The 10,238-nt window shown below is 44.0% G+C and overlaps 1 long non-coding RNA gene across 1 annotated transcript; it reads left to right on the top strand.

Moving 5' to 3' along the window:
• Positions 1-1,066: 1,066 nt before the first annotated feature.
• On the top strand, positions 1,067-7,370 carry LOC116183378 (uncharacterized). The gene is made up of 2 exons (XR_004147990.2): positions 1,067-1,137; positions 7,133-7,370. It is a non-coding gene; the product is annotated as an uncharacterized LOC116183378 (long non-coding RNA).
• The last annotated feature ends 2,868 nt before the right edge of the window (positions 7,371-10,238 follow it).

Below are 10,238 nucleotides of genomic sequence, written 5' to 3' on the forward strand. Positions count from 1 at the left end.
GCAGGGCCAGCCCAAGAGAGAGAGTCCCCTGGATTTGCAGAAGCAGAGTTCAGCAAAGCCTGGCTGAATGGCACCATTTAAGCCTCAAAGGAGAGCCCAAGTGCCAGCCAGCACAAGGAGATACGGAGCACCCTGGAGAAGGGCACAAAGATGGCACTGATGAGCAGCACTTGGCTTTGCTCCCACAGGGGTCACAGCTGGGTCTTCTATTAAATTTTTCTCAACACAGCAGTATTGAGAATTATACCAAGTTACTCACTAGTATTATTTGACAGTCCTGGCATCAGCAAAGACAATCAAAGGCTCTGTTATCTTTTATAAGCTGCAGAATTTGGCTCTGAGGAGACAAAGGGCCAGCAGAACATGTAAGTAAAGAGGTACCTTTGTCTCTCTGAAGGTGCATCCTGGGTTTAGCTACAAAAGCCTCCATCTGGAAATACCAGTGACTGGTAAAAAATGTGTCTATTCTGAATTTTTTAAAAAATATCTATTAAAATAGAAGGAGAAACTATTTCAATTTCATTACCAGTATCCTTTTGGAGCTGAGGTTCCTGTATGCACATGCAGCATTCAGGTTTGTCACACTAAATCATCAGTGTGGCAAAGCTGTTCCCAGTCATTGCTCTGTTTATTTTCAGTGTCCCATCCTATCAGCTCAAATTGACTTGGGAAGAGGTAAAGCAAGGAGAACAGGCAGTTTTTAAGGTTGCACCAAGTAAAAGGTAAGAAAATATAATAAATTTTATTTCATGCCTTCTTGCCAATTGCTAGAAATGTGCAGTCCATATGAATGCATATAACAAGGAGGGAATGTTGGGAAAACCAATAAAGATTTTGTGGTCTTAACTATAATGAATGTAGTTTGATATAGAGTCTGTTTTTCACTGCATGGCAAAATGAATCATAAAATACTGGACCTTGAAACTCCTACATTTTTTAACAATAGCCTGGGGACAGTTTACAGTGTAATGAATTGTAATTAACCCACCTTCAAAATCTTTTATGAGTATTTTGCCAATTAGCTTCGCATGCTTGCTAATGACTCATGGCCAGCGCATGTCTTTACAGAGCAGGGTTTACAGCACACACCAGCCTGGGAAGGCAGCAGAGGGACACAGGATGGGGAGGGACATGCAGGTAAGGCCCAACCAGTCCTAGCAACCAACATATTTCAGCATTCAAAGAGCCTTTGCTGTTCTCCCAGCCCCAAAATAGCTGCAATAATGTATAGCGATGTCAAAAGGCTTTGGTTTCTGAAGGACTGTGAGGAATGCAGAGGGCTCAAGTCCTGACATCTGTTGTTACTTAGTACTAACATATATAATGCTGCTAATTGCTGAGCCATCTTTGTTTTCCTTACTTAGCACTCGGGTTAGAATTATTTTATTTTTGTGGTTCATGGCTTCCTGCCACTTGCAACACAAAGTCCACTCTAAAGAAAATAAAACAACTACCAGGCTGCCTACTAACAGTGTGTGGAGGGCTGGGGCTGCCTCTTGCCCCTCTTCTATTTTAGGTTTTGTTTTGGTTTGGTTGGGTTTTTTTGTTGTTGCTGTTAAGGTAAGCAGAGCTGGAACCTAACCAGTGTCACAGTGAAAGGCCACATGGGCCAGTATCCCATCTCCTAGCATCCCACCTCCCAGCATAGCCAGGAGGTAATGCAGGCAATGCAGAATCAATCCCTCCCCTGCTGTACCCTCCTCGCTCCAGGCAATCTGCGGTTTATGGACTTCCCGAGGCAGAGGCTGCCTTCAGACCAGTGTGTTTTAACAGCCACCCATGGATCTATGCTCCTCAAGTGTTTTTGATCCCTTTCTCAAGCCATTTATAACTTTTGGCCTCCACAACATCCTGTGGCAATGAGTTTCACAATTTAATTATGCCTTGTATGAAAAAGTACTTCCTTCTGTTGGTTTAAACCTTCTTGTGTGACAGCACCTCCAGGTCTTTCTAATTCTTAGGCGAACCAGTGAACAGCCAGTTCCTATTTGCTTTTTTCTGTGTCAGTCATGATCTGATGGAGCTTTACTGAACCTCTTGCTTCTGTCTCCCCTTTCTACCCTGAAGGTTCTTCATCTGCTTATTTTTCCATCTTTGGGGAAACTGTTGCCCACCTCCTCTCATCCTGAATGCTTTCCTTCCTGTGCTTTTCAGTTCAGCCCAACTCTTCTGGAGTTCCATGGCCAGAAAACTACCATGGAAATGCAGTTTCACTGAGGAGTGCTGTAATGATGTTTTCTATTTTGTTCCTGCCTCTTTTACAGCTCATTCCTAACATGATTGTTGTCTCTTCTGATGGACTTTAAATGATATTTGCAGAGGCCTCCCAGCTCTCTTTGCTCAATGTTATTTTTAGAACTCATCTGTGTGTAAGTACAGTGAGGGTGAATGTCCTGCACGTGCTCTGTCTTTGTTGACACGGCCCCGCATCAGCCATTTCACTGCCCAGCCACTCGGCATCGTGAACCCTTTCAGCTGTGCTTCGTGGCCACATTTGCATCATCTGCAAAATTTCTCTTCTCTCTGTTCTTCCTTTTTACCAAACTATTTATTATTTATGAATATGTATGAACACTATCAAATTAGTATTTCAACAACTCAGTTCAAAGTAATGCGTGAAACCTCTCTCACACAAAGATGTGTGGCAGACACCAAGCCAAGGCCTTGAGGGGACCCACCAGTGACTTCTAGTGACTGTGAATGTTCAGAGGTTTATACCCATCCTCCAAAAAGGAGTCTTAAACTCCTAATAGCCACAGGAAAAAACTTTCTTTTGTCATCTCCTATCATGAAGCTTTGTTGCAGACAGTTTCTAGGCATTTATGTTTATTGGCACAATGACTCTCTGAACTCCTCTGAACATGTTATCAATGTTGAGTGGGTAAGCAGGAGAAATCAGTGATAAGAAAGACCATCTGGTGTGTCAAGTATTTCATTCCCCAGGCAGGGATATGTGATTTGTTGGCTTATTGTTTTTAATAACTCACAGTCTGTCCCTCTTGGTTGTGCAGACCATGGAACACAGGCTGGTAAGAAAGACTCAGTGCCTTTTGTTGCCAAATACAGAGTCACTTCTGTTTACAGGTGAAATGCACACCTTTGGCACTGAATTCCTGAAGTTCACCAACAAAACCCACAGAATCTTTCCTGAACTCCCTATTGCAGGAGAGCTGAAAGATAGGTTTGACTTGGCATGCCTGGAAGATGCCCATAGGTGTTCTCAGCTGCCCTCCTGTCATGGAATTCTCAGCTACACTGGAAGTGAGTTCACCTGAAACTGCCCTGCTTGCACACTCTGGCTGAAGAGATTTTTCCCTTTGCTGTACCATGGTACAGATCCAGTTCTCCTGGAGACTTAGCCCTCATGGCAGTGTGAAACCCCACAGGGCAGTTAACATTGCCAGGCCATTTCCTTGTGTCACTAAATGTCACCCCTGCTCTAACAGAGCAGGTCATTCTCACTTCTCCATCAGTCTGCTGCCCCAGGGTTTGGCAGGAAGGGCCAAACTTGTGATAAACTTCACCTGAGACTCAGCTTGTGCCTCATCCTTGAAAGCCCTGTGTCTGGAAAGCATCTCTGAGTGCTGTGACTCTGCCCTGGCTCTGTTGTGGTGCCACATGGAGTTATCAGGAGTTTCTGAGTGTTACCTCTCTGGGTGTTGCTCCATGCACCACTTTGCACCTGGAGAACCTGTTTGCTGGACATGCAGATAATTCACTGCAGAATTGTATCACAAACATGACCCTGGTGCTTGCAGAGAGCCTCAGTGAAAGGGGAGCTGAGATTTACTGCAGGAATTGTACAGTTCTTGCTGTGACTCTTCAGAGTTGAGCACCATGTTTGGACCACAATTTTTTTCCAAAGAAAAAATACAGCATCTGCATATTTCCAACCACACTGATCCTGCTGTAGTGACCTCAATTGCAATCCCAAATCTTCAACCTGATTTTCCTATTCTTAGTTCAACAGGAACTTTTCCTGTGCTTTGCAGGACTGGACCATCGTGTACATCCAGGTCATGGAAAAATATTATTTCTGTACTAAATGAGATCAGTGTGTCCTCAGTGTAGAGGGACTGCATTTATAGTCCCAGCCACTTCCATACACTTCCACTTTTCCTCACTGGGGCCTAATTCTCAGGGAATGGTGGCATTAAATTAAATCAGGGCAGGGTTATTATATGTGTTATTTTAACTGATCTAACATGTCACAAAAATGCATTGAATCTGTTTTTTTTTTCTTAAGAGCAAAATAAAACATATGGTTATGTAATCAGTGGGAATCACTAGACACCTACACAGGAGAGCTGCAAGCATGGAAATACTCAGATATATCTTTGAAGTAACACCACAAGTTTTTTGGGTGGGATTCTTTGCCGTGCTGAACTACGTCTGGACAAATAATTTGGATGTTGACCACTCAGGTAATGTAATCCAAAATCCTGTTGCCCGTATTGCAAACAGAGAGAAGAGGAGGAGAGAACATTTCATTCCTGTCTCAGGAGGAGCAGAGCACAGCTGTGGTGTTTCATTGCAGGCAACACCACTGCTGTAACCCAGCAGAGCACTGGTGGGGGGTGTGAACTGAAATTATTGCTCTTCTGCCAAAGAGCTGAGGCAGAATGAGTTCTTTTTTACATTTGTTTTTTTCTTCTCATTGACTCCAAAGCATAAAAGCAATTAGTGTTCCTGCAGTGCAGTAGGTGACATCAGCATCCTGCCATGCTGGAGCTGTTTTTTCTGTGCACAGAAAGGGAGGTCTAATGTGACTGGGTGGGAAGTGATGGAGGTGCAGGGATTTCCAGACTGTCCAGCTGAATTTCCCCATTCTGCTGCTGTGTCTTTCACATGTTGCAGTACAGTGATCTCAGCACTGAAGCCAGTCCAGATGTGCTGGAGATGGGATAATGCATCAATTATCACACATCCTATCACAGAATCACTCAGGTTCAAAAAGACCTCTGAGATCATTGAGTCAACCTTGATCACCACCCTGTCAACCAGACAGCAGCACTGAGTGCCACATTCAGTCATTTCTTTAACAATTCCAAGGACTCTGACTCCACCACCTCCCTGTGCAGCCCACTGCAATGTTTACCAACCTTGCCATTGAAGAAATTCCTCCTGATGTCCAGCCTGAACCTATCAAAACTCTCAGGACAGATCCAATCCCATCACTGATTAGCATCTCTCTTTTTTAGCTTCTTTAGCACTTAGCCTCTAACACCTGGTGGAAATTTGAAAGGCTGGAAGTGTCTACTGCACTCTTGAGTAAAATGCCATCCATTTTACAACAGTCCAGTTCATGCATTTGTCTGTAAATTCCACAGTGCCTCTTTGTTTAAATGCTTGCTCCTTATTCAGGATTATCCACTAAAGTCTTTTATTCTTGACATCCCCCACAGTTTAAAAAATAACTTTTCTCCATGTTGACAAGCTGTATGTGAAGCAGCTCCTCAGGCTGGGGTGGCTCAGTGGTTTCTCTTGGATCGGTAATGCTCAACTAAGGACAGGTTTTTTGGGAGGGTCTTCGTGGTTACCTGCATTCCTTTGGGCCAACCATTCATTTCTTAGGCAGAAACATAATTTTTATATAATCTTTTTTTCCCTGAAAAACAGATTTTCTGATGTCCTTTCCAAACAGTAGCTAGGAACCTGGCTCTCATTCCAGCCTAAGCCCATCTATGGCATCTATTACTAGTCTTGCACCACTGCACCCCTTTGCCTAAAGAGTTCTTCTTTCATTCTTTAGACAGAGACACATAGCTACATCACACTCTAAGTTCTAGCACTACTGAGTGACCGAGGGACTTCTACCAACTTGGAAACAAGATATGAAATAAAGACTTTATATTTTTGCATTAAAATGGAAACAGGTGGGAAGGACGCAGGGAACTTATCAAGCCACATAAATACTTTTTTCATGTTAGAATTTGAATGGAATGGAAATTACAATCTTCCAGTGTTGCTGCAAAGCAGCAATATTGAGTTTCTCCTTACTCAGCCTTTAGCAGTAAGGAACCAGGTGCAGTGGAACTGGAGTTCTGGAATTTGCCTCCTAACCCCATCTAACTCTCTCCTAGGCCTGCCCTATTTTGAATTATTGTTCCACCTGACACAGAGGATGTTTCTGGCTCTGGAGAGAAGAGTCAAGTCTTGCAATAGTTTTTTTATAGATTGCTAACTGGAGAATAAGAACAGGAATGAAGTGCTGGCTGGCAGAAATCAATGGTTTTCCCTTTTCTTACCTGATTTATGGCAGTGAATCTCTGCTCACACAGTGAGTTAGGTGCTTTGGCTCAGCTCAGGTATTTTCTGTGTGTCAGCACTGAGCCAGTGTGTGGTGGAGAGACTGGAGCCACACAAAAGCTCTGCCTTTGGAGCCAGACCTGTCCCACCCACTTCCTACCTCCACAGCAGAACAAAACCTGAGGGAAGTGTCCCAGCTGAGGGGGAGCATGTTCCTAGGAGGATTTACTAAAGTAAAACCCACATCCAAAATAATTTTTGAAATTATGATGTAGTATAAATGAGACAGACTTTACCAAAACATTTGGTTGTCCATTGCCCAGGGGTAGGAGCAGCTGCAGCATTGGTTGGACAAATAAGTAAACAAATGGATGGACAAACAATCTAACAGACTCCTGACTGCCTTCACTCACCCTTAATTAACAGTTTCCAGTAAATAGCCCTGGCTTTATCATTGTTTTAGAGCTGGAAGCTATTGACCCAGTACTGCAAATGTTGCTATCAGCCCAGCCACAGATGTAACCCATGTGAAATCCTACTGGAATCAAATGGATTTCTCAAACTGCATCTGTTCAGCTCAGTAAAGAGCCTGTGACCACAACCATGAGCTTTTCCAGTAAAATGTCCTGCACAGTCCATTCCATGAGAATATGCAATATTTGCAGTGCTCTGTGCCACAGGTACCAGGGCAGCCTGCTACTGGCAGTAAATGAGCTTAAAAGGTGATTCAAAACACTTCTCCTGTTATCAAGCTGCATTTTTAATTGGAACTAAGATCAGCTTTCTGTTATGTTAAGGTTTGGAGAGTTAGCCAGTAATATACATATGTATTTAATTTTTTTTACCATTTTGTACTTACTGGCTGTTTCTTGGTTTGCAACAGAATCTGGAATCCAAAGAGCAAAGTATTTGCAAAAGCTCTATGACTTCAAGGTCTTTGAACTCCCTGACATCAGGAGATGGAAAGCTCCCAAGACAGGCTGTTCTACTGAGGCTTTCAGCCCAATTTCCAGGAACTGGAGCAAGTCGAGTGCATTCAGGGGGATGGATTTTCCTCCAGAGGGAGGAAATATTCAGGAATGATTCAACTGTGCAATAAAACCATTGACATTTGCCTGTCACTTGTCTAGGCACATGTTTCAAAAGGGAATAAAATAAAAGGAAGAAAAATACCCTGTCTGGGAATTCTTACCCAGTGACTTGCACAGCCCAAGAGCTGGGTAATTCTCCTCAACTGAATAAATATCAGAGGCAGTCTGAGAGCAATTTGGCTCCAGAACAAATATTGTTACTGAATTCTTTGCACCTGCAGTGGCCAGGGAAATGATAATACACCCTCTCCATGTTTTCCTGTGCCAGGCTTTGGAAAGCAGCTGGGAAGCATCTCCCATCTGCCACAGCACAAAGGTCTGTGCGGACAGGGCTTCAAGTGAGACCCTGCTGGAATGATCACATCCCAAAGGGAAGTGAGGGTGTCAGCCTCTCAGGGACAAGTTACTGGTGGCCTCCTTGAGGGACTCAAGGACCAAGCAATTGGGAAGAAGAAATGAGCTGTGGATAATGGCCTTGCCTGGTACCACCTCAGGCACATGAACACAGCAATGTTGACGCTCCTGTGAGAGCATAAATTTGAGTTCATCAGCACCACAGCTGCTCAGCTAACAGGGCCTCAAGACAGATAAAAATAGGGGGTAAATTGTATTTTAAAGTGTTTCTGCTGTAAAATAACTTTTTCCTGGATGAATCCTAGCTAGAAATAGATTTGTCTAATAAAGAGATCTTGTGTCTCACTGGGAATTTAATTCAGTCCTCAGTCACAAGTTATTTGGTTTATGCTACTCTTTGAGTATATTTGACTGTATTTCCCTTAGTTTTTAGTAAATTTAGTGATGTTGCTGTGCTTCTGTGTTGTATTGAGAACTTTTCAAGTTATTTGCATTTATCAAAAGCACAGAAAAATGGGCAAATTCTGTGTTCCACTGGAATGGTTTGTCCACAGTATATAAACTGTTGCATGCCAATTTGCCACCCTGCATTGCACTAGCTGTAGAATTCAGTCATTTAGTCCTGTACAAACCCCAATAATTTGCCTTTTAAATATATAATAAATATATAATAAGATGCATTTATTTATTACATAAAGCACATGTGGTGCAACAGGCTGGTGTTGAGGTGGTTTTGCTCACTCACAGCCCCAAATTCTTGTACAGTAGCAACAAGGGTAGGAAGTTTTATACTGTGAGGAACTCAGTGCCTTAGGAGGGTATTTTCGAATTTCATTTTTAAATTATACCTACAAACACTTGCACAGGGTCCTTGTTTTCAGTCATCTCAATATTCTCAATCTCTGTATCATCCGACAGATTTAAGAACAGGTGATGACAAAACAATTTGAGCTGAAAAAATGGTGGGTAAGGAGGAGAAAAGATGTGAAGACAGGGATCAGATTATTAGGAGAGAACAAAAAAAGAGACAACACTGAATTACAGAGCCTAAATTCAAAATAATTATGCCAATTTCAGTTAGCTAAGTAGCTGTAAAGACAACCAAATATTCCTTATGATTCTTAAGCATATTAACAGGTAATTATTCACATCTGTCTATGAAAATTAACCCTCACAAGAATGCAATTTAATCACTGCAAATTCACATTGGCAGAAAAAGCACTCTGGGCTTTGTATCACTTGACTGAGCTTAGCAAATGAAAACACAGGAGATTTGGTTGATCCTCCGCAAAGCTTTTAGGACGTGACATGATCAAAAAGGAGCAGGACAGTCTCGTGATTAGGTTTTGAATGTGAGATGGTGCTGAGCGCTAAACTGGACTCGTGAGCTGTGCTGCTTCCGAGCCCTGCTGTGAGGGGATGAGAGCCTGGGATGAGCACGATCCCTCTTGCCTGCTTTGTCCATTTGGACAAGGAGCAGCATGTGCCCTGACAGTGTATGAATGTGGTCCTGCAGCAGCACATGGCTGACTCAGGAATGAGCCTGAACAAAACCTGGCACTTTCTGCCCAAACAAGGGAAGGCGCCCTGCAAGATCCAGAAAGTGTTCTGCTCCTCTCGCCACGCTGACAGAGCCCCAGTCACCCCCCACCTGGTACCCCCAACCATTCATTACTGCTGAAGGCATTCCACTGGGAATAGCTGGAACTTCCCAAGCTCCTTGAAGGAACAGCCCTGTTAGCAGAGCCTCTGTTAGATCCAGCCCAGACTTCCCCACTGTACCACATCATAAAACCAGCGTGCATCTGGCCCAAATTTAAGGCACAGTTAGCGGAATTGATGCAAGAAAGAAACCAAGGACTGAAGTAGTATCCCACAAGGTTCTTTGGGTTTTTTTCCACGTCCCAGATGAAGTGAGGAGCCATGTGGAGAAGTCCTGCATCTGCCTCCAAACTGTTCCCAAACGCTCTCTAGGTTTCACGCTCTTTCAAACAACTTCATTACCTGCCCTCGTTTTTGTTGCCAGGAGAAGTTAACAAAATTACCGAGGGATGAAACATTCTTGAAACATTCTTTCTGGCTCATCAACCAGGATTAGCGGATGAATTGCACTGCGTGGTGCGCACCTAAAGGAGAGGGGCGGTGAGGCTGCACCATCACCTCCTCCTCTTCAAGGAGTCACCACAGAATGCAGGGTGTGCACACACCTGGGTTTGGAGGGGTGGCAGAGGGACAAACCCTCTGAATGCTGCTGCTGAGGGTTGCCCAAGTGCTGGGGTTGCTCTGTGCTTGACCAGTGCTGCATGAGCAGCACCCTGGGAAATCCTCCCCAACACCTGTCTCCGAGGACCTGCCCAGCTGCAGAAGGGCCAGGTGAGCCGGCAGGGCAGAGCTCCATGCCTTGGGAAAGCTCAGCTCTCCCTCAGCCTTCCCCTCCTTGCTGGGGAAGGTTGTGATCCTTGGCAGTGCCAAGATGTGACAACCAAGTGGTTCTAACCCCCAGCAGGGAATGGCCTGCTCTGCCTTTCCCTATGGCCTCTCCCT

The sequence above is a fragment of the Lonchura striata genome, chromosome 3 (genome assembly GCF_046129695.1).
Source record: "Lonchura striata isolate bLonStr1 chromosome 3, bLonStr1.mat, whole genome shotgun sequence".
NCBI lineage: Eukaryota > Metazoa > Chordata > Aves > Passeriformes > Estrildidae > Lonchura > Lonchura striata.